Below are 24,396 nucleotides of genomic sequence, written 5' to 3'. Positions count from 1 at the left end.
CTGACTCACACACTGAGGACCGTTGCAAGTTATTAAACCAATACACATTCACACATGGACACACACACTTGTACTTGCAGAATGGTCTGGACAGAGTAAAAACACCCACAAATGTTTTTTGCAACCAACACATACACACACATTCTTGTATGTAAGGCAATGTGAGGACCGATTCAGATAAACCACAAAATGTTCACACACACACACACACACACACACACACACACACACACACACACACACACACACACACACACACACACACACACACACACACACACACACACACACACACACACACACACACACACACACACACACACACACACACACACACACACACACACACACACACACACACACACACACACACACACACACACACACACACACACACACACACACACAATTTCATTTCCTCTCCCCTCCAGCATCTGTCACTACACACACACCTGTGCACACGCTCACTGTCACTACACACACCTGTGCACACGCTCACTGTCCCAGCATGCAACACTGCCCACCACAACTGCTCAGTGACCACCTGCATCACCATGGCAACCGCCTCACATGAAGTCGAGGGGCCCAGTTTAATGGCCCCGTGACGATGAGTGTCAATGTAACGGCGGGGAATCCTCAGCGGGGAGGATTTGGGGAAACAGGAAGAGGAAGGAAGCAAAAAAAACGTGGCGACAGATGGGACGTTCCCCCCCCCCCCCCCCCGAGAGCCTGAAACAGCAGCTCGGATCCAGCGAACACATCGAGGAATCATTATGAAAATGTATGCCACACGCTGAAGCGTAAACCCATTTGTGAGCCTGGGAGAAAAACACGAGCTCCGAGGTGATATATTTGGTCTCTCCGGCACAAGCTGTTATCACCGAAACAGAAACCCCAGCAACAGAGTGAAGGTCAGGAGGAGGAGGATTAAGGGAGGAAGGTGAGGAAGTGCTGGCACGCCAACTAATGGGAAACCACTCGTTATTTGGGATGTCCACTTCAGGCTAGTTTCGGATCCAATACAGATCCTTTCGAATTGAGCATCTTGAGGTTGCGTTGAGTGAAAGGTGACGTTTGTTTTATGACTGCATTTACGTCAACAGCTGGGTGACGCACAACATACATATCAGTTGCATCTCACTGAGAAAAAGGTATAGAAATGTGTAGAGAGGCTTTAAATCTTTAAGGTTGAAGTATAAATTGTTAATTGAGGGCTAAATATTGTGACTGTGCAGCTCTCGGTTTCTGCGACCTGGACTATACCCTCCCTGACTAAAGCAAAACGAGTTTAAATGAAGCTGATCTGAGAGCAGCTGAGGCCCGAGAGAGAAATAGAAGAGACCATGTGGACCAAGCAGACAGCATCATAACACCAAGTGATATAATACAACATGGTGTATATCAGTATGTAGTGTCTCTACTTTAAAGAGTCCTCTCCTGCTGATGTGCAGGTGTATATCAGTATGTAGTGTCTCTACTTTAAAGAGTCCTCTCCTGCTGATGTTCAGGTGTATATCAGTATGTAGTGTCTCTACTTTAAAGAGTCCTCTCCTGCTGATGTTCAGGTGTATATCAGTATGTAGTGTCTCTACTTTAAAGAGTCCTCTCCTGATGATGTTCAGGTGTATATCAGTATGTAGTGTCTCTACTTTAAAGAGTCCTCTCCAGCTGATGTTCAGGTGTATATCAGTATGTAGTGTCTCTACTTTAAAGAGTCCTCTCCTGCTGATGTTCAGGTGTACATCAGTATGTAGAGTCTCTACTTTAAAGAGTCCTCTCCTGCTGATGTTCAGGTGTATATCAGTATGTAGTGTCTCTACTTTAAAGAGTCCTCTCCTGATGATGTTCAGGTGTATATCAGTATGTAGTGTCTCTACTTTAAAGAGTCCTCTCCTGATGATGTTCAGGTGTATATCAGTATGTAGTGTCTCTACTTTAAAGAGTCCTCTCCTGCTGATGTTCAGGTGTATATCAGTATGTAGTGTCTCTACTTTAAAGAGTCCTCTCCTATTGATGTTCAGGTGTATATCAGTATGTAGTGTCTCTACTTGTCTCCTTGCTGTAATGTTACAAAAGTTCTTTATTGTTCTCCTACTACCTGTGCTGCAGCACCTCTTTTCACCCTCTGTCTGAAACCAGAGCCCAGTCTGCTCTGATTGGTTAGCTGGCCGGCCCTGTTGTGATTGGTCAACCTCTTAGAGATGTCCCGCCCCCATGTGTTAGAGCACTAGCCAATAGAAGCTGATGATGATTTAAAACCTCAACAAGGGTCTGCATTTCAGAATGATAATGAGTTTATCCGTCAGGTTATTTTGAAATATGTTGGTATTGTTCAGTCGGTATGTCCAGATATATTAAACTCATACTGTTGGCTCATTATCACATCTTTGCATCAAGGAGATGTAAAGTGCGTCCGGCATATGAAACCCTCTGCCTTTAGAGAAAGCTCTGGATGTTTTACTTGGGTTATAAAACTGACTGTAGGGTTTGTAATAAAGACGCCGTCCTCCCATACCAGGACTGGACAGGATTATTAATGTATTGTTGTCAAATTTAATTTGCGCACTCAATTATCGTTATCAGTGTTGGCTCTCTCCTCTGATACCTCCTAACATCCCTCACTTACATATTAATTCCAGTCCGAGCAATAATTACTATCATTATCTCCTTTCCCTTCATTTCCTTGTTCACTCTTTTCCCTTTAATTTAATTTTAATTCATTATTTTTTGCTATTTATATCATTTTGCATAACATTCCCGATTTATCTTTTCTAATTATATTTCTTGAATTGTTGTTGTTGTTGTTGTTGTTGTTGTTGTTGTTGTTGTTGTTGTTGTGTCTTATGCTGATACATTCCTTATGTTGCTGTATACAATAAAAGCCAAATTAATTGGATTTTTAAGGTTACTTTCTCTATTGACTAGTGCTCCAACATGTACGTGATAGGCTAAGGGGCGGGACATCTCTAAGTGGTTGGCCAATCACAACAGAGCGAGCCAGCTAAAGTAGAGACACTACATACTGATATACACCTGGACATCAGCAGGAGAGGACTCTTTAAAGTAGAGACACTACATGCTGATATACACCTGAACATCAGCAGGAGAGGACTCTTTAAAGTAGAGACACTACATACTGATATACACCTGAACATCAGCAGGAGAGGACTCTTTAAAGTAGAGACACTACATACTGATATACACCAGAACATGAGCAGGAGAGGACTCTTTAAAGTAGAGACACTACATACTGATATACACCTGAACATCAGCAGGAGAGGACTCTTTAAAGTAGAGACACTACATACTGATATACACCTGGACATCAGCAGGAGAGGACTCTTTAAAGTAGAGACACTACATACTGATATACACCTGAACATCAGCAGGAGAGGACTCTTTAAAGTAGAGACACTACATACTGATATACACCTGAACATCAGCAGGAGAGGACTCTTTAAAGTAGAGACACTACATACTGATATACACCTGAACATCAGCAGGAGAGGACTCTTTAAAGTAGAGACACTACATACTGATATACACCAGAACATGAGCAGGAGAGGACTCTTTAAAGTAGAGACACTACATACTGATATACACCTGAACATAAGCAGGAGAGGACTCTTTAAAGTAGAGACACTACATACTGATATACACCTGAACATCAGCAGGAGAGGACTCTTTAAAGTAGAGACACTACACACTGATATACACCTGAACATCAGCAGGAGAGGACTCTTTAAAGTAGAGACACTACATACTGATATACACCTGAACATCAGCAGGAGAGGACTCTTTAAAGTAGAGTCACTACATACTGATATACACCTGAACATCAGCAGGAGAGGACTCTTTAAAGTAGAGACACTACATGCTGATATACACCTGAACATCAGCAGGAGAGGACTCTTTAAAGTAGAGACACTACATACTGATATACACCTGAACATCAGCAGGAGAGGACTCTTTAAAGTAGAGACACTACATACTGATATACACCAGAACATGAGCAGGAGAGGACTCTTTAAAGTAGAGACACTACATACTGATATACACCTGAACATCAGCAGGAGAGGACTCTTTAAAGTAGAGACACTACATACTGATATACACCTGGACATCAGCAGGAGAGGACTCTTTAAAGTAGAGACACTACATACTGATATACACCTGAACATCAGCAGGAGAGGACTCTTTAAAGTAGAGACACTACATACTGATATACACCTGAACATCAGCAGGAGAGGACTCTTTAAAGTAGAGACACTATATACTGATATACACCTGAAACATCAGCAGGAGAGGACTCTTTAAAGTAGAGACACTACATACTGATATACACCTGAACATCAGCAGGAGAGGACTCTTTAAAGTAGAGTCACTACATACTGATATACACCTGGACATCAGCAGGAGAGGACTCTTTAAAGTAGAGACACTACATACTGATATACACCTGAACATCAGCAGGAGAGGACTCTTTAAAGTAGAGTCACTACATACTGATATACACCTGAACATCAGCAGGAGAGGACTCTTTAAAGTAGAGACACTACATGCTGATATACACCTGAACATCAGCAGGAGAGGACTCTTTAAAGTAGAGACACTACATACTGATATACACCTGAACATGAGCAGGAGAGGACTCTTTAAAGTAGAGACACTACATACTGATATACACCTGAACATCAGCAGGAGAGGACTCTTTAAAGTAGAGACACTACACACTGATATACACCTGAACATCAGCAGGAGAGGACTCTTTAAAGTAGAGACACTACATACTGATATACACCTGAACATCAGCAGGAGAGGACTCTTTAAAGTAGAGACACTACATGCTGATGAGCAGAATAAATATGTGTTGCTAGTACAGTTGTGTGTGTATTAGAAATAAAAAACACTACATTTAACATTTTTACAACTTCCGTTACACAGCCAAGATGGCGGTCAAATGACATACATGTTATCAAAACTGGTATGACGTATACTGGAGGATGTAGTGCGCAGTACATTTCAAACACAGCCTCTGTTCCAGCTTTAAACTGCTAACAGATTCTCCTCGTGTCCCCCAGCGACCGCTCCTCACACACAATGCAAAGAATCCACTTTTAAACGACAGCTATGGATGGCAGGCAATAACCGGCGGTCCGTATCGACTTCCTCTCCAATGTCTGCGGCTCGTGAGGAAGATTAGCAACGGAGCAAAGCTAATCGCTGCTCTCACTGTTTTTTTTTAAAGAGAGGCAGAAGGGCTTAGTGTGGTAACAACAACAACAACAACAACAACAACACGTTTGTATATTGTTCACCACCGAAGAAACAACATCTTATTTATCCGTGTAGCTTATGTGTCCAGGTGGAGTTCTGTGGAGTTAAACAAGCATTACAGCACAGAACTGTCCGGTTTCTTTACTTTCACATATATTGCTTTAGTAAATTAACATTTAAAAGATTTAGAGAGTCCAACTTCTCTAAAATAGATGAACATGTTATAAATTAGTTAGTTTCCTGATACACGTTGAGTTATATCTGCATCTTTTATAAACCACACAGGACGATGACGTTAAAAGAGAGATTTAGATCAAGCTTTATTTCAATTAAATTATATTTTTCATTGAGCTAGGCTAGCAGTTTTTAAAAGCAAACCTTGACATCAATCCGCCCCGAAGACTTCTGCGGACTTTGATTAGAAAACAAACGTGAACCTCTGATGCAGCTTTGGCTGACCTTTGAAATGTAGATTACAATGCAGTGTCATTTCACTGGAATGGGATTTTAAGGAAAGAAGGCTGCACAAATCCCAACAAACTGAATTGATCAACTGCAAAACATTGTAATTGAATTTGGGCGGATTATCTGCAAAATGTGGGCCATGAGGGAGTGATAAGGGAAGTGATGAGGGGTTACGAGAGGGGAAGCTTCCAGATGAGGTTTTGAGTCAGCACTTTTATCCACATTTACATTCACCACAGGGCTCTGACTCAACGGAGTCTTCATCTGTGTCAACATTAACCCCACGAAGACTATAGAGAAAGGGAGAGGACTCTTTAAAGTAGAGACACTACATACTGATATACACCTGAACATCAGCAGGAGAGGACTCTTTAAAGTAGAGACACTAAAGTAGAGACACTACATACTGATATACACCTGAACATCAGCAGGAGAGGACTCTTTAAAGTAGAGACACTACATACTGATATACACCTGAACATCAGTAGGAGAGGACTCTTTAAAGTAGAGACACTACATACTGATATACACCTGCATATCAGCAGGAGAGGACTCTTTAAAGTAGAGACACTACATACTGATATACACCTGAACATCAGCAGGAAAGGACTCTTTAAAGTAGAGACACTACATACTGATATACACCTGAACATCAGCAGGGGAGGACTCTTTAAAGTAGAGACACTACATACTGATATACACCTGAACATCAGCAGGAGAGGACTCTTTAAAGTAGAGACACTACATACTGATATACACCTGAACATCAGCAGGAGAGGACTCTTTAAAGTAGAGACACTACATACTGATATACACCTGAACATCAGCTGGAGAGGACTCTTTAAAGTAGAGACACTACATACTGATATTCACCTGAATATCAGCAGGAGAGGACTCTTTAAAGTAGAGACACTACATACTGATATACACCTGAACATCAGCAGGAGAGGACTCTTTAAAGTAGAGACACTACATACTGATATACACCTGAACATCAGCAGGAGAGGACTCTTTAAAGTAGAGACACTACATACTGATATACACCTGAACATCAGCAGGAGAGGACTCTTTAAAGTAGAGACACTACATACTGATATACACCTGAACATCAGTAGGAGAGGACTCTTTAAAGTAGAGACACTACATACTGATATACACCTGAATATCAGCAGGAGAGGACTCTTTAAAGTAGAGACACTACATACTGATATACACCTGAACATCAGCAGGAGAGGACTCTTTAAAGTAGAGACACTACATACTGATATACACCTGAACATCAGCAGGAGAGGACTCTTTAAAGTAGAGACACTACATACTGATATACACCTGAACATCAGCAGGAGAGGACTCTTTAAAGTAGAGACACTACATACTGATATACACCTGAACATGACCGCTATATGTCCTCTTTAATCCCTGAGGTTTTGGAATATCATCTTGTGTGCTTTGCAAAATGAATAGGAGATATATATAATAATAGATGGATGGATAGATAGATCTATCAGATAACCCTGGTAAAGCTCTTAATGGTCTGGCATCTTCTTATTTCACCAATTATCTATTGTTTTTAATCAAATACCCCAAATTATAATTGGGGATTATCCACTATAGGCTCCCAAATCGTGGAAAACCCTACAAAGAAATACATGAGGCACATTTGAAAAGAAAGCAGAACACACACTTTCTCCACTGAGCTTAATCGTTTCATTCATTTGATTGTATGACAGTACGTTTGTGTGATGTCCTTCTCCTCCCAGATAACTCCTGTTAGTGTGAAGTGTTTGTAGACGGGTTTCCAGAAACTGACCATGATCAAAATCGATTATTCGGCAGCCCTGGCGAATAATAATCGATTATTCGACCCCCCCCGAATAGCAGTCTGCTCTGCACGCAGGCTTCCTCCAGTTTACAGTAAAACAAACTGGTGGTGTGACCAATGGCCATTTACAATTATTAATACTATTACTATTATTAGCATATATATATTTATATATATTTTGGTTGAAACTAAGCCAGGAAAAAAAAAAAAACATAAATAATATAAAACAAATATATAAATAAAATCGATTTTTAAAAATAATATTCGATTATGGAGACTGTAGCGAATATTCGAATAATCGCTGGCATCCCTAGTTTGTAGACGGCGATAACAACACTAGCAACAGCAGCGTTAGCATATCAATATGATAAAGTAGCTCATCCGCGGAGGTCAGAGTGTGTTCCCGGTGGAGGCTGCACGTTAATATAATCTGGGATCCCCCGACTGAATATCAAAGTGCTCCATTATGTATGGAGGCAGCGGCCCTCACTCCTCTCCATCTACCTGCCAGTGAACGCCTCCCCGGTGCTGCATTCAGGGACCATCTGATGTGCTTATTAGCACTCAGCCCACTGCTGCTGCTCCCGTACTGTAAATGTCATCCAGAGAGCTGCAGATCCACAGCCTGACCTTCTGTCCGGCATCGGTTCAGCTCCAACACTTCTGAGAGCGAGGGGAATACAGTGGGGTTTATTCCAGACCGGGTCTCTCTCTCTGTGATTGGGTCCAAAGTAGGGCTGGGGGGATTTATTGATATGATTTTGTTCTTGTTAAACCAGGCTAGGTTTTCCTTAGATTTGACGGGGCCATTGTTTGGTTCTTTGGGGTTTTCCCTTCCCCGTAGTGTGGTATAGGTTTTTGTGCATGTAAATGGTCGCAAAGGATCAAATCCCCGTGTTCCTCCAGAGGGAGTTTCTCCCCCACACAGATAAAGAGCTTTGTGAACATTAAAGCATGGAAACATGTCACAATAGAGGCTCAACATACTGATATCCACCTGCACATGAGCACACGACAGCATGCTATGGATCCCTCCCATGAAACCTCCAAAGAGAAAAGGCACAATAATATGCTGCATTATATTTGTTACTGGAAATGTGTATTTCCACATGTATAGTTTCCTCATGGATATATATATTTTTTAATGCTATTTTATTTCTATTTCAGAAATATTTTGGACTGATTATTTCTAGTGTCTACAATTCTCTTATTATCACCTTGTTTTCTCTCTCTCTCTCTCTCTCTCTCTCTCTCTCTATCCATCCATCCATCCATCTATATATCTCTCTCTCCATCCCTCTATCTATCTATCTATCTATCTATCCATCTCTCTCTCCATCTATATATCCATCTATCCATCTCTCTCTCCATCCCTCCATCCCTCTATCTATCTATCTATCTATCTATCTATCTATCTATCTATCTATCTATCTATCTATCTATCTATCTATCCATCTGTCTCTCCATCTATCTCTATCTATCAAAGAGATGGTTTTTTTAACTTTAATAACTATTCCTTATGGCCAGGTTTCTCCACATCAGTGTATTACCTGCAAACTAATTATGTGAAATACATGTAATAAGTAAAAAGTACAACATTTGCTTCCAAACTGTAGTGGAGTTGGATCCAATGAGAACACGACCTCAACAACAGCGCAGTGCTTGAGTAAATGTACTTAGTTACTTTCAACCACGGAGTTTATCTAACAACCAAGTATGAAACTAAAATGATCAGTCGTACAAACACCTCAGAGTTGTACTTGTGTGAAATCCTTCAGTGCTTCGTTAGACTCCTCCACTGACTGGTGGATATTTTCAGACCTCACAGAGAATATTCGACGGAACAGACTGAACCCACAAATAGACGTTCAGCGTGATAAACAATGTGCTGTGAGTTTGACGGAGCGACAGACGAGTGTGTGATCATGAGTTCATTATTCTGCAGACGGTGATAGAAACCCTCTGCCGTCATCACGCGCGAGAAACACCGGCGGAAAGACTTCCAGTACAAACGAAGATCTACAGCAGCGGATCAATAAACGCTCCGTTTAATACGACATTTATTAAGACAGACAGAGAGGAGTTTTGACTTTTACATATTACCAACATCCTTTTAGACGCCTCTAAAAACCAATGCACCACTTGTTCCTGAGGGAGGGAAGCGCCTGCAGCCGCTGCCTAGGTCTACTGAAAGCTCTCGATAACGTTTGGACATCAGAAGCAGTTTTCTCATTATGAAATCCCACAAAAGAGAGTTTGGTCCAATTGCTGTCCAGAGTTTCCCTTTCCTACAAGCTGTGTACAATGGGTGTCAGGGCCGGCCCTGACCAATTTGCCGCCCTAGGCAAGATTTTAGCTGCAGACACTCACTATGATTCGCACGTGCACGGTAAAAGCATCAATCTGGTGCACTTTGAGAGCAACATTAGGAGATCTATGGAAACATCTCTCAACACCCATATGAAACAGAACTGTAAGCAGATTTTCTTTTTCTTTATGGATATTTTACAAATCACTCCCCTTTCAAACTGTATTCTTGTTTATTAATAACAACTTTTTTGTACTGTCAGTATTTTATACCTGTTTTTCACCTGTTCTCTTATTCTTTTATAACTATAATGATCATATAGAGGTGTGCCTTTACCTCACTGAGCTGAGGTTATCAGAGCCGCTCAGTCTTTCAGGAGAGAGCTCTCTAAAGCTCCCCCCCCACGGCCGCTTACACAGTAAATTCCAATGTTAATAAAAGCACACAGAAGCTGTGTACGTTTTTTGGGAGTTTGATTTATTTTAAATGAATACAAAGACAAAATTAAAACCTATAATTGCACACTAAAACCATTATTTCAAAAAAAGAACAATTTCACATAAACCTTTGGTTTTTACTGGGGCTGGGGCGGTTCAACTTGATTTTGGGGGGGGGGGTGCCATAGTTTATGGGTGCTGTACGCAATATAGGCGTAGTTCTGTTAGTATAAGATAATAAGATGTACTTTGTTGATCCAAAATCGGGAAATTGTGTTGTTATGAAATTTAAAAATATATATATTTTTTTATTTCTTACTTTTTTTTTTTTTCAATTTTCGGCGCCCCCTATGGGTTGATGCGCCCTTAGCATTCGCCTATACTGCCTATGCCGAGGGCCGGCCCTGATGGGTGTAATATGGATGATATATTCGTGTCACATGGGTGTAAAATGGGTCTAATAATAGTGTAATATAGATGAAACATGGATGTGACATGGGTATAAAATGGGGTATGTATTAATATTAGGGATGTAACGATATATCAAATATCGCGATATCGCGGTAAATGAGATGTCTCAATACCGTCGTGAGACTGACAAAATGTACCGCGATTTTTTTTTTTTGAAATAATTTTTTTTTTTTTTAAACCTTTATTTAACCAGGTGGTCCCATTGAGATCATCGATCTCTTTTTCAAGGGAGACCTGTCCAACATGGCAACACGTAGGTTACAACATGAACATAAAACAACAGATAACACAAAAGGACATCGTATGTACAGGGCTACATGTACATACCTAGAGATACTGACAAGTACCAACAGTATATTTATATCTCTGTCAATAAGCCTCACCTTCTTGGCAAACACTGTATTGTTTTTGAAGTGGTGGAGAGACAACGCACAGTTTGACCCACTGCTGTCACCCATGGCCAAAGCATATCTCTCTGTCCCAGCAACACCAGTACCAAGCGAGAGAGTTGTTTCCACAGCAGGGGGTTTTGCAAACGCCCAAACATCCCAGCTTCTACCTGGAAATGTGGACATGCTCATATCCCTAAAAGATAACCTTGATGATGCTGAGTGAGTGAGTGAGTGAGTGAGTGAGTGAGTGAGTGAGTGAGGGAGTGAGTGAGTGAGTGAGTGAGTGAGTGAGTGAGTGAGTGAGTGAGTTAGAGTTGAGTTACTTGAAAAACTAAAGTGAAACTTGATTTATTCTATTGCAGGGTCTGATTATTATATTGTTGATACTTTAAAATACTACTATCCTACTAAAATGCTGTACAAAAAGTATGTTTCAATATCGCGATACATATCATACCGTGGACTTTTTATCGTACCGTGAGTTTTTGGTATCGTTACATCCCTAATTAATATGCATTATGGGTCTAATAATAGTGTCAAATGGATATAATAAGGGTGTTATACTGCTGTGATAACGGTGTAACATGGGTGTAATAAAGGTGAAAAAGGCCACAACAAAAAGGAGACACAACATGTCAACGGGTAGAAAAGGGTGTTTATTTGCACCAACAGTTCAAATCAAGTACTGGGTATAGTCATCAGAGCCTGCAGGAGAAAGCAGAGAGAGCACAGAGAGGAGCAGAGAGGCTCTAAATAGCTGCAGGACGCCGGACCCAGGAGTCACTGCAATCAAGGTACTCACTGGAGCCAAGGCAGCACAGACAGAACAGCCACGTCCTCTCTACTGATGCACCCACAGGGGCATCACAGCCCCCCCCCCGTAAGACGGGGCCCCGAAGGGATCCACGACAACCCAACATCCTTCTTCTTAACTCCAGCTTTTTTACTTTCCTTATTAGGACTGGAGGACGCTCCTCCTCCGCCGCTGTCTTTGAACTCTTGCCTTGCGATTTCGTACTGCTTCTTCGCCTCCACTGCCTTTATATCCCACTCCTCCTTGGGTTGGCAGGCGTTGAGCCTCTTGGGCCTTCTTCTTCTTCTTCTTCTTCTTCTTCTTCTTCTTCTTCTTCTTCTTCTTCTTCTTCTTCTTCTTCTTCTTCTTCTTCTCGATCTCAAAGTCCAAGGACCGTGTTGGACCAATTTTTCTACACTCCGAAACAGGTAGGTCAGTAGACATCCTACGGCTCTGCGCACGCGTAATAGTGTAAATTGGAAACACACTTGGAAATTGCAAACCGCTCTCATCTGGCTCTACAGATGCCACCGGCCTGGAAACCACCACGGGCGGTGGCACACCCGCCCACACAGCACTACCAGCAAGATCGTTGCGCAAAATCATCTGTACCCCATCAAGTGGCAACGCGGGACGCACGCCGATAGACACAACTCCCCAGCTCACAATCCAGCACTACTGTATGACGTGGCACAGGAATCAAGCCCGCCTCCATGCCCCTCATCGGCACACAATCCCCCGTCTCTGTCTCTGATGAAAAAGGCAATACTGACTCAACAATGAATGAGTATCTAGCCGCTGTATCACGCAACACCTTAATCGGAACATACTTGTCACTACCGACTACTGATACAACGGCTTCCGTTATGAACGGCTCGAAAACAGAACCCACATCCAAGTCGGCACAAACCAGCTTCTTATCAGGCACCGTGCCCGATCCTACACCCTGCGGCTTTTTAACCAAAACGGCAGAACACATGGCTGGAGCATGTGATGAAGAACGAGGCTTCCCCTCAGGTTCCAGCAACGGACACGGCTCCTTCCAATGACCCTCTTCTCGGCAATAATTACACAGATCCACTCTGGCACCCTCGGATCGCCCCGGACCTGCACATCTACGGGAGGAGCCCGGTGAACACTTTGCACCACCGCGGGAATAGCCTCCATCTTCTCCACGTCTCCAATCACCCCTAGACCACTTCTCTGTAAAACTGCCCTTTTGTGTCGACACAAAATCATCCGCTAATTCAGCAGCTCTAAGCGCGGTAGAAGGTTTCTGCTCATTTCCATAAGTGGCCACACGCTGAGGGTGTGAAGAAGAAGCCTTCATCACAGTTGGCATAGGGGCATGGTAAAAGGCACACTGAGGGTAACACACATTTGATCAAATAAAACCCAAGTCATTGTTTGTTCAAACCTAATTTATTGGAAGTCTTTTTGCAAGTAACCTGCTTACCCTCTCCTTCAAGGTTGTGAAGGCCAAACAGGGCCACAGAAAGAAGCAGCCTTAAGTAGAGGCTCAATCAGTGGGAACACCTGTGCGCAATTGGAGCATACCATGTAGTGCATGGGCGCGGGTGGCACTTTTCTTGCAAGTATAAAAATGTTATTGTTTGGGGCTTCTGTGGTCAAAGAGATAATATGTTGACCTATTTTGATGTGGTGTGTTTGGGTAATTTGTCTTCCATTGTGAATGTGTTTGTAGATTAGAATGACATTGGTTAGGGGTATAAATAGTGGATTATCCTATGGGGAGGGGCTTAACATGTATAACACCCTGGCCACAAGTGTTTTGAGGGGAGTCTGACTGTGGCGGTAGAGCAGAGAGGGACCAGGTATGTGTCCTCGACCTGTATGTATATAGCAGGGTTTTGATTTCTTCCTGTACAATCCTTGTTACTTTGTGTTTTTTCAGCACGTTGGTGTTAATAAAAGCACCTAAGGATACATTTTTGGTGACTCTTATTTAATTCCTAGTTTTTTCATCGAACCTTTTTGTAACAGAGGGATAACCTCTTTAAATTGTTCCAATACAATGAGTTCACAAAGACCGTCAAAACTGGCAACCTTTGCTGCCGCGCACCACTGCTGAAAATGAGAAGTCAAATCACGGATAAACTCCACATGTGTCTGCTTATCCCCCTTGACCCCACTTCGGAACTTCTGACGCTTCAGGAACCAGTTCGTAATGGGGGGGAGGGGTCATACAAGTGTAATGCGGGTTTTAGGAGTGTAATACATACATTACAATTACATGGGTGTACTACAGGTGTAATGATGGTGTAATACATGTGTATTCGTTGGTTATGAAACCTTACGTTGCTAGACATGTCAACATACTGCATATGAGGCGTTAAGCTACATCCATCAATTGTAGCCTTTGATGATAGTCTTTATATTTTTCCGTATGCAGACCAACAATTTAGGGAAGTCTACTTTGGCAATGTTCACGCCACTCCGCATGTAGCACACAACACAAGCCAGTGTGCTTTTCTTCACTGGCTGGTAAACAGAGCAGTTCATGTCGTAAAGATGGGGAATAAATATAATTGCATTCATGCCAATCAATAACCTTTTAAATAACATCAGGGACGGGTTGGTATACAATTAAATCTCTGAATCTGTGTTTTTATAGCTCGATGTGATTAAAGAAAATAAGTGCTTGACATTACTTTAATCCTAACATCACTTCTTAAACACTATGATTAATTATCTTTATAGTGTTAGGGAATAATTTGCTTTCGACACGGTTCATCGTGTTCTCCCCTCACCGTCTCCTTTCCCACGGCACAGGTCTACGGCCTTGGGTATCGCTGCTATCTCTCTTTAGGAGGAGCAGCTTGGGCGCATTGTTGTTGCCAGTCTGTGACAGAGCACAAGCCGCCATGAGGTAGTTTACTGTTCAGGGACGTAGGCAGTGCTTGAATTGGCACTTTTGGCGGCCAGCGGCATCTCATGACGCATCTAAGACGATAGAAGCGATAGACTAAAGCAGAAAAGACATCACATAACGTTAGCATTTCGAAAATGTTAGCGTGGCTTAATAATAGTGCGAAAAGACAGCGGTTGTCGCCGGACAAGGATTCCCTCTCTCCTTTCTTGCTGAAAGATGGTGAGTGTACTCAGGGACGAGGAGTCATTTAACCAGCCGCCAGTAGGTCAGGCTTTACTTCCTTTTATGTCCATAAAGAAAAAGTAAATCTGTTTGCAGTTGTTTCATATGGATGTTGAGAGGTATCCATATATCTCTTCATTTGGGTGTCAGGTCCACTCCCCACTTGTAAAAATAGCACTTTACCCCTGCACCCCCTCTAATCTCAGATGCACCCTGAGGCATTTTGTTTACGTACAGTGAGCCTTTCTAAAATATACAGTAAAGAGACAAACCCACCAGCATTATAGGATATACTATGACTTTGAGCCAAATACTTGTTTTTGGGCTGTATAAATAAATTGACTTGAAACAATTGCTGATTTAGAGTACTGGCTCCTTTTTGATTCCAATTCAAGCACTGGACGAAGGTTCCCTGGGGCAGTCTTTTCTATGGGCGAGAGCTCTAGTTAGATTCAGGGTCCATAATGTTTTGTCTCACTGATGAAGAATGTTGATTATTACACTCTGAACTAGTTAAAACCTCGAGCTGCAGAAAGAGTTCTTCAGAATTGGTTTGGCAGCCGCCGTAACACACCACCTGTCTCGTGAATTCTCCGGCCGTGACTCCAAATAAACCGTCAGTGTTTGCCGTCAAAGCTCCAGCTCTCCTCGTGCCTCTGAGTCCTGTTTCCAATTGCTTCAGACGTTTCCTCCACATATAGTTTAGTCTTGAAATCAACATTCTGCAGTCAACAATTATTATTGTTGTCTTGTCTTGTTCTTTTTGTTGTTTTTGAACAGGCACAATAACTCAGATGATGAAACTCCAAGAAATACTTTTTGTTCTCTAAGGTGGATTTAAAGCGTTATAGAGACACTTTTTGTTATTGTTGTTTGTTGATGGATGAAATATATAAAATAAAAACTGTGAAATGTATCCGGCAGAGAGACGGAGATTTCTGGATGCTGAGCGGAAAGTACAAATGTTTCTGAATAAATCAACACCAAAGTTTAGAAAGTTTGCATACAGCAACTTTACTGCCACGATATAATACAGGGGAGTAGTGCCAGGCTGTCAGCACGATGAGTTTCCACCTGGATTAAAAATGCAAGTTGTTTTTGGACTTTTGATCTGGATTTAGACGAATATTAACTTTTGTTTTCCGTGCATTTTAACGATAAAAGTGGACCTTGCTGAGAGTCACTGCGCCTGAAAAAGGCAAAACACAGAGTCGATCCCTCACTAAATAAACAGGCTGACCTCTGACCTCCTGACTGCTGACATTTCGCTCTGAGAACAACTCCAACACAACTCTTTTCTTACCTTTGATTTCGGCTTGTAAACAAGATTGTAGAACAGGGGTGTCAAACTCAAGGCCCGGGGGCCAAATCCGGCCCGCGACTTCATTTTATGTGGCCCGCAAGAGCTTGCAAAGAATATAATATGTTTATTATACGGTTACATGCCGTTTTACAGAACCACATTGCCAATAAACAACCTTTCCCACAATGCATCTCATTTTGTGACATGCACAGTGAAGAGACTTGCAATTATTTGCCCTAGACTTCTGCATTCAGACGTAGTTAATTATGAAGTTATTACCCTATCCGATAATAATCCAATGCAGAGGCAGTAATGTCATATAATACATTATTTTATATATTTATATCGTCTTAAAGTTACAACCGGCCCTTTGAGTGCAACCATAATGCTAATGTGGCCCGCGATGAAATTGAGTTTGACACCCCTGATGTAGAAGGTTAGTACGGCTGATTCATAGAGGGTCTCGAAAAGTTGACCTACGATATCTGAGCAGTTTTGATTTTAAAGCGGTCGACAAACACGTGTACCATTTGCAACACTGCATACACTCAAAATCACAGATGTAAAAAAAACAAAGCCCCGAAAGACCCAAGGCAGCGGAGAAAATATATTATTTGTTTTGTCCTTTTTTACAAATACATAGTATTATAACTTAAACCGCAAATTCATCCAGCGAATACTTTTGAACGTCAACTTCATTCATCGATCACAGGCCTTTGAACTTTGTGATGATTAGACTTAATATGAAACTTCAAGTTCTTTAAGCAATACCCAAACATAAACTTCAAGTATTAATTTCACCTGCTTCTTTATGACACTATGTTACATTTAACTGACACGAAGCGACTCACAATAAGTACAATCAGCCACGAAGACAAACTCAAACCAGCAAGAATCCTGCAAATAGCTTTTAATAAGCCAAACGATTTAAATTGCGTTCATTCCTTTCGAAGTGCTTCTTACAGACCATATACTTTTATTTTGGCCAAGGTGCAGTGGAAACAGACAGGTTTGCAACGACTTTCTGCGGTCCTAATATCAATGGGGAGCTGGTACCACCATTTTGGAACCAGTATGGCAAAGAGGCGTGTTTTTGTTGAGTATGGAAAGCTATATAAATGTCACTTAATAAAGCAACTTATATGTAACCCCTAATTCAGACATGGATATCAAAAGTATTTGTTAATCAAATTGCTCCAATGATAGGAAAACCTCTCACATTATTGCAGTTCACAGCAAGCAGGATGTGTCAGCAGCAAGTTGAAAAAGAGTTGAACAGAAGACTCAACAGATTCCACTAAATAATTGATATAATGCCCGAGGTATTTGTTGAGTTTCTCTCCAGTGTTGATGCTCCTAGGCCAGCAAACGAAAGTCTGTCTGCCGGGTAATCACAGAAAACGTCTGTGTTTCGATAATGAAATGTTCTGCGTGAGAGTGTATTCTGTTTCTTTTCGCTGCAGAGATTTTGCGCAGAAGAAGTGGCATCTGTGTGCAGACTCATGGACTCTGGGGTTGGGAGGGGGGGGGTTACTGCAGGCTTCTTGATGCAACACCTCGGTCTGTTCGGGGACAGTGATGCAATCTTCATCTGAGCATGTCTGTACCTTGAATATGATGCCAAAGCATAATATCTGCTTACATTAAAATTATGTAATATTTATATCAAATATTCTATTAAGTAGTTAATGAGATACTTTAGTCTGGAACAAAGATGGACAGCTTAACCAATTACTTAACATAAACTTTCTTTAGGACTAGCTCCGTAAAGGGGCCCTATAATGCACATGTTTTAGGTGTATATCAGTATGTAGTGTCTCCACTTTAAAGAGTCCTCTCCTGCTGATGTTCAGGTGTATATCAGTATGTAGTGTCTCTACTTTAAAGAGTCCTCTCCTGCTGATGTTCAGGTGTACATCAGTATGTAGTGTCTCTACTTTAAAGAGTCCTCTCCTGCTGATGTTCAGGTGTATATCAGTATGTAGTGTCTCTACTTTAAAGAGTCCTCTCCTGCTGATGCTCAGGTGTATATCAGTATATAGTGTCTCTACTTTAAAGAGTCCTCTCCTGCTGATGTTCAGGTGTATATCAGTATGTAGTGTCTCTACTTTAAAGAGTCCTCTCCTGCTGATGTTCAGGTGTATATCAGTATGTAGTGTCTCTACTTTAAAGAGTCCTCCCTGCTGATGTTCAGGTGTATATCAGTATGTAGTGTCTCTACTTTAAAGAGTCCTCTCCTGCTGATGCTCAGGTGTATATCAGTATATAGTGTCTCTACTTTAAAGAGTCCTCTCCTGCTGATGTTCAGGTGTATATCAGTATGTAGTGTCTCTACTTTAAAGAGTCCTCTCCTGCTGATGTTCAGGTGTATATCAGTATATGTAGTGTCTCTACTTTAAAGAGTCCTCTCCTGCTGATGTTCAGGTGTATATCAGTATGTAATGTCTCTACTTTAAAGAGTCCTCTCCTGCTGATATTCAGGCGTATATCAGTATGTAGTGTCTCTACTTTAAAGAGTCCTCTCCTGCTGATGTTCAGGTGTATATCAGTATGTAGTGTCTCTACTTTAAAGAGTCCTCTCCTGCTGATGTTCAGGTGTATATCAGTATGTAGTGTCTCTACTTTAAGAGTCCTCTCCTGCTGATGTTCAGGTGTATATCAGTATGTAGTGTCTCTACTTTAAAGAGTCCTCTCCTGCTGATGTTTAGGTGTATATCAGTATGTCGTGTCTCTACTTTAAAGAGTCCTCTCCTGCTGATGTTCAGGTGTATATCAGTATGTAGTGTCTCTACTTTAAAGAGTCCTCTCCTGCTGATGTTCAGGTGTATATCAGTATCTAGTGTCTCTACATGTCTCCATTCTTTAATGTTCAAAAAGCTCTTTATTGTTCTCATACTGCCTGTGCTGCAGCACCTCTTTTCACCCTCTGTCTGAAACCAGAGCCCAGTCTGCTCTGATTGGTTAGCTGGCCGGCTCTGTTGTGATTGGTCAACCGCTTAGAGATGTCCCGCCCCCTTAGCCTATCACGTACAATGTGTTGGAGCGCTAGCCAATAGAAGCGCGAGTGTTACTTAGTGATGTCATTATATTCAGGAAGTAAACAAAGGAGTCCAATGGAGGCGTTTCAGGCTTTTGGGGGTAAGTGTGTGTGTGAGACAAATTGCCGGGTTAGTTTTACCTTAATTGAAAATCAGTTGACATGTTTACATAATCAACCCAAAACATAACGAAACAGTAGCAGAAGAAAAAGCGACGGGTAAAGTTTGGAGGGAATGACAGTGGATGGCTCCACCTGTCCTCTCCCCACAGACTCCATAATGAGCATAATCTTCCATCTGGCTCCTCGCTTACAGCAAACTCAACCCAAAAACTGTTGTCTGAATGAGCTACATTTGATGCCGCTCTAATTAGCTCTGTGTCGAGGAGCTGCAGCGCCGGCAAGGCTGTGCCCGTGGTGACCAGAATCTAATCAATCATCAATCATTCAGAACGCAGTAACTAAGTCATGAGTCCTGAATCTAAAACTAACCTCAACATATGTTAGACACTGCGTTTCTCTATGATTTACAGCAACTACAGGCTGCTCAGATGTCTGGTCCGTAGTCACTTCTTTGTAAGAGTGTTTGAATCATTGTTTGAACGCGTAGTGCCTTCTCAAAACCAAAACATAACGTACAAAAGTGTGAGGGAATGGGTTCGTATTTGCTCTAACAAGGGCGCGCTAACTAGCCTGTAGTACACTTCAATAGTGTTTGATTGTCAGATTGTATAGATTTTTTATCTTCACAGTCTACTGTATATTTTCTACTTTTTAATGCCGTTTTAATTCCATTTTGAGATGTTTGAATTCCTGAATTATTTATTTCTACTCTTTAATGTCTACTTATGTGCAATGCCTCGTTTTGTTTTGTATGTTATTGCAACGTAAACATTTCGCAATTTGGGATCAATAATGTACCTCTTATCTTGTCGTTTCTTAGCATGTACTTTCAGTGCTATGCAATTGTTTTGTAGGCCAAATATTCCAAAACCCTAAAAGTCCTGTTGACTCAATTACCATTTACCCTAGAACAAAACACCAAGTATACACTGCCCATGCAACAAGTATTTTGTATTATAAATGAAACTGTAATACTTATGAATACCTATTGATAGTACACAGCCAGTCTTCTCCCTGACAGAGACGTCTGAATCCAAAGTTAATTCTATAATTTCTTCTTTAAAAAATTCCAAATCAAAAGACACTTTGGACTGGATTCTCTGTTTCTAAAGAAACATGCTACTACCCTCACAGGGACAATTACCAAAATAATTAACACCTCTTTTAGGGGGGGAACATTCCCAAAAGACTGGAAGTTAGCAATTGTTGTGCCAGCCCACAAATCCGGGGACACAACTGATGCAAACAACTGTAGGCCCATTAGTATTTCACCCGTCATGTCTAAAATCTCTGAGAAATGTGTAGCTGAGCAATTGACTGGACATCTTAACAGTAGTCCTTTCACACTACACCCCATGCAATTCGGCTTCCGAGCCAATCATTCGCCGAGACCGCAAATTGTTTCCTTGTGGAAAATATCAAATCAAAAATGGACAAAGGAGGCATTGTTGGAGCAATCTTCTTAGATCTTAAGAAAGCTTTTGATAGTCAATCATCAAGTACTCATTCACAAAATGTCTTTCAATTTCTCACCCAGTGCAATAGACTGGACGAGCTCCTATCTGTCAGACAGAGTTCAGTGTGTAAGGGTAAGTGGCGAGACATCACCACCCCTGAGGAATGAACTGGGTGCACCCCAGGGATCTATCCTGGGCCCAATTCTATTCAGCCTGTATGTAAATGACTTTCCATCAGTATGCCGATGACACTGTCATGTATGTCCATGCAAAAACCAAGGCCCAACACTGTATCACACTGTGAACTCAAGGTCTATGTGTCTGGGGAGGTCATTCAAACAGTTACACATTTTAAATATCTAGGCATTATCCTTGACACTACTCTATCCTTCAAAAACAAGTGAGAAAGGTAACGCAAATAACTAAATACAATCTAGCAAACTTTAGATATATAAGGAACTGTTTGACAATACCTGTAGCAAAAACTCTATATGACTGCCATGGTCCTTCCCCACCTAACATACTGTATGACCAGCTGGACCCAGGCGAATAGCACAACATTAAGGCCTATGCTATCACTTCACAAACAAGCTCTCAAAGTGTTGGACAGAAAACCTAAGCTATACCACCATTGCAAAATCCTGGACAAACATAACCTGCTCAGCTGGGAACATCTTTTAAAACACATTGATGCATGTCTCATTTTTAAGATTATAAACGGCAAGGCACCCAGCAGAAACATTCAAACAGCAGAACCACAAGATCTGCCCTAAGAGGGTACTGTGTAGTCCCTCTTAGGTCCAGTTCCTTTGGTAAACAGTGTTTCTCTGTGAGGGCATCAACACTTTGGAACACAACACCAATACAGATCAGGAATAACACCTCCTATCATACATTTAAACACTATCTTAAGAACTGGCTTTTATGCAATTAAAAATGTGAACACTTATCATAGTATGATAGTATTTCATCTGTTTGCATGTTTGTCTGTTCCTATTGATTGTTGTCTATCTGAGTGTATGCTTTTTAATTATGTTTTTATTTCTCTAGTCTTGTTGTGGTTATTTAACATATCGCCAAAAGGACAACAGTTGAAAATTAGCCTGCTGTCTAATACTGGCACGTTTACAGCAATGTTGATCAATGTGCACTGCCCTTTAAATAAATAAACAAACAAAAATGCCTCACACTGCGATACATGTACAGTATTGTCTTTATTTCTGTGTCTATACATAGATCATGGCGCTTCCTTACGCACCCTTTCAGAGTGTTTTAGTCTTAAAAGGAGTTGGACAAAGATTAAGATCATCTCACAAAACAATGTCCATGACCTACCTTTAAAAAAAAAGAAACAGTACCTGAATGAATTTTTTCATTTTTTCACTTTGACAATCTCAGTTAAAGGTTCAATTACCCGCTTGTTAAAAACGTTTGAACTAGTTGTAGATAACCCAATTTGTGTTATATGAGACTGAAGGGGATGTTGCATTGTTTTTGTTGCTTTCGTTTTATATATATATCTTAAATGTAATTTAGGTTAACTTCCTGTTTCATTTAAATGCTTTTATTTTGAAGGCGAGATTACGTGTTTGACAGGAAGTTGTTGTGGCATTGGAAATAACCAGCGCCATATAGATAGAAGAGTTACGACAACGGAAGTCCAAAAACGGTTATCGTCACGTGGTTCATGTAGACGAGGATCGTTCCCCGGAAGTTCATGGCGGGCAATGTGAATGCATTGATAACAGGGGATAGAACTACGATTTTTGGTAATTATTAGTGAATAAAGTTTTTGATTTGCAATATTTATACAACAAATCGATATGTGTATGTATTTACATCAATATGTTTTCAAAAATAAAATCGAATTAGCTAATATTAAGTGATAATATTAGGATTAGTGTGAACAACTAGTTTACATGTTTGGAAAAATGTGTTTGCTTTGCAGCAGCAAAAGACAAGGCATTGTACATAAGACAGTTAAAAGACTAGAATTAAACAATCGAAAATGTAAACATCTCAAATAGAAATAAAATAGCAGAAAATATACATAGTGTGAACAGCTATCTTACCTGTTAAGATACATGTTAGGCTAACGTTGCCTTGGTTAAAGAGCCTGTTGCTGTTGTTTGCTTTGAATTGTTTAAAACAAATATTATCTTCTTAAACTTGAATGGAAGTCAGTAGCAACACTTCCTAATGTTTGATATATTTAGAGGGAGGAAAGGAAGGCTTCAAAATTCAGATTAGATTCATTTCTTTAATTCATGGTGGTTTCAGTAATCCTAATCTGTTATCTGTAAACGTAAAAAATAAAATATACTGATTTAAGGGATAATCCACTAACATCCTTTAATACACACGTGTAGTTAATTTGATTCAGATGTTCTGATAATATCCGCAATATACATCTTTAAACGTCTTCTTACCTTTAAAAGTCCGTCACGAACGGTCTATTATGCTACAACTCTACTGCGCTGTTAGCCGCAGATCTGCTAACTTCCGGGGAACTATTGAGAGGCTCCACGATCCGCCATTGCTGTAAAAAACTGGTCCATTGGAGAGAACGGAGATGTCGTAACACTTCTATTATATGGCTCTGGAAACAACGTGACGGAGAAAGTAATCTCTTCTATGTAACGGCGGAGAAAGAGAAGAATGTACTGTATGTTTAAATGTTAGCACCCCCCGAAGAGGCTCAAGCTCTGAAGTTTGAATACATTCTGGTTCATCAGTAAAGCCTACGACCATGATTTGGAGGGAAATGCTACATTAGTAAGTTGGCTTTGATTTGAGATTGATCTATCCAACTGCTTTTCCCGAGGTCAAGATACTTTTAAACTATGCGTCACGACAAAACAAACAAAGTGCTTGGAAACATTGAAGGCTTTAACATCGTCAACTGATAAAACACTATCCTTGTTCCATTCTTCATGTGGTTTAAAGGTCAGGAACAAGCTAGACATTGGACTTTGAGTTGAGGTTATTTTGTTAAAGGGCTGTTTCCAAATTCAAGAGTGAACTAGTTCGCCATAGAGCTTTTCAAACAATGGTACGCTGATGAAAACGAGAATCCACTTTTGTCTTCTATCTGAAATGAAACAGCAAGAGAAGAGTTCCTAGCTCACAGCATGAGTGGGATTAGTAATGCCTTTACTGAATATCTGGATATCTCTATGTGTACTTTTTGCCAAACATGTTGGTTGTCATATCAAGTTTTCAAAATATACCCCAAAAAACCAACGGTAGAGTAAAAAAGAGCTTTAACACCACGCTTTTTACGCCGCTATGGACAGTCTTGCACTAATGTACATTTCCCAAAGATATTGAAGTGACTGTTATTTTGTATCGATTGTTGTGTTTTTATTTATGTCTTAATGTGTGCATATGTATACA

At 40.9% G+C, this 24,396-nt stretch overlaps 1 protein-coding gene across 2 annotated transcripts in view; it reads right to left on the bottom strand.

Annotated features, from left to right (window-relative positions):
- LOC117448337 (metabotropic glutamate receptor 8-like) overlaps positions 1-24,396 on the bottom strand; it is a 210,540-nt gene that overhangs the window by 9,730 nt on the left and 176,414 nt on the right. The gene's annotated exons all lie outside the window — the stretch shown is intronic.

Source organism: Pseudochaenichthys georgianus, chromosome 6, assembly GCF_902827115.2.
Source record: "Pseudochaenichthys georgianus chromosome 6, fPseGeo1.2, whole genome shotgun sequence".
Taxonomy (NCBI): domain Eukaryota; kingdom Metazoa; phylum Chordata; class Actinopteri; order Perciformes; family Channichthyidae; genus Pseudochaenichthys; species Pseudochaenichthys georgianus.
The sequence above is the reverse complement of the archived record's forward strand: the minus strand, read 5'-3'. Positions and strand labels throughout refer to the sequence as shown.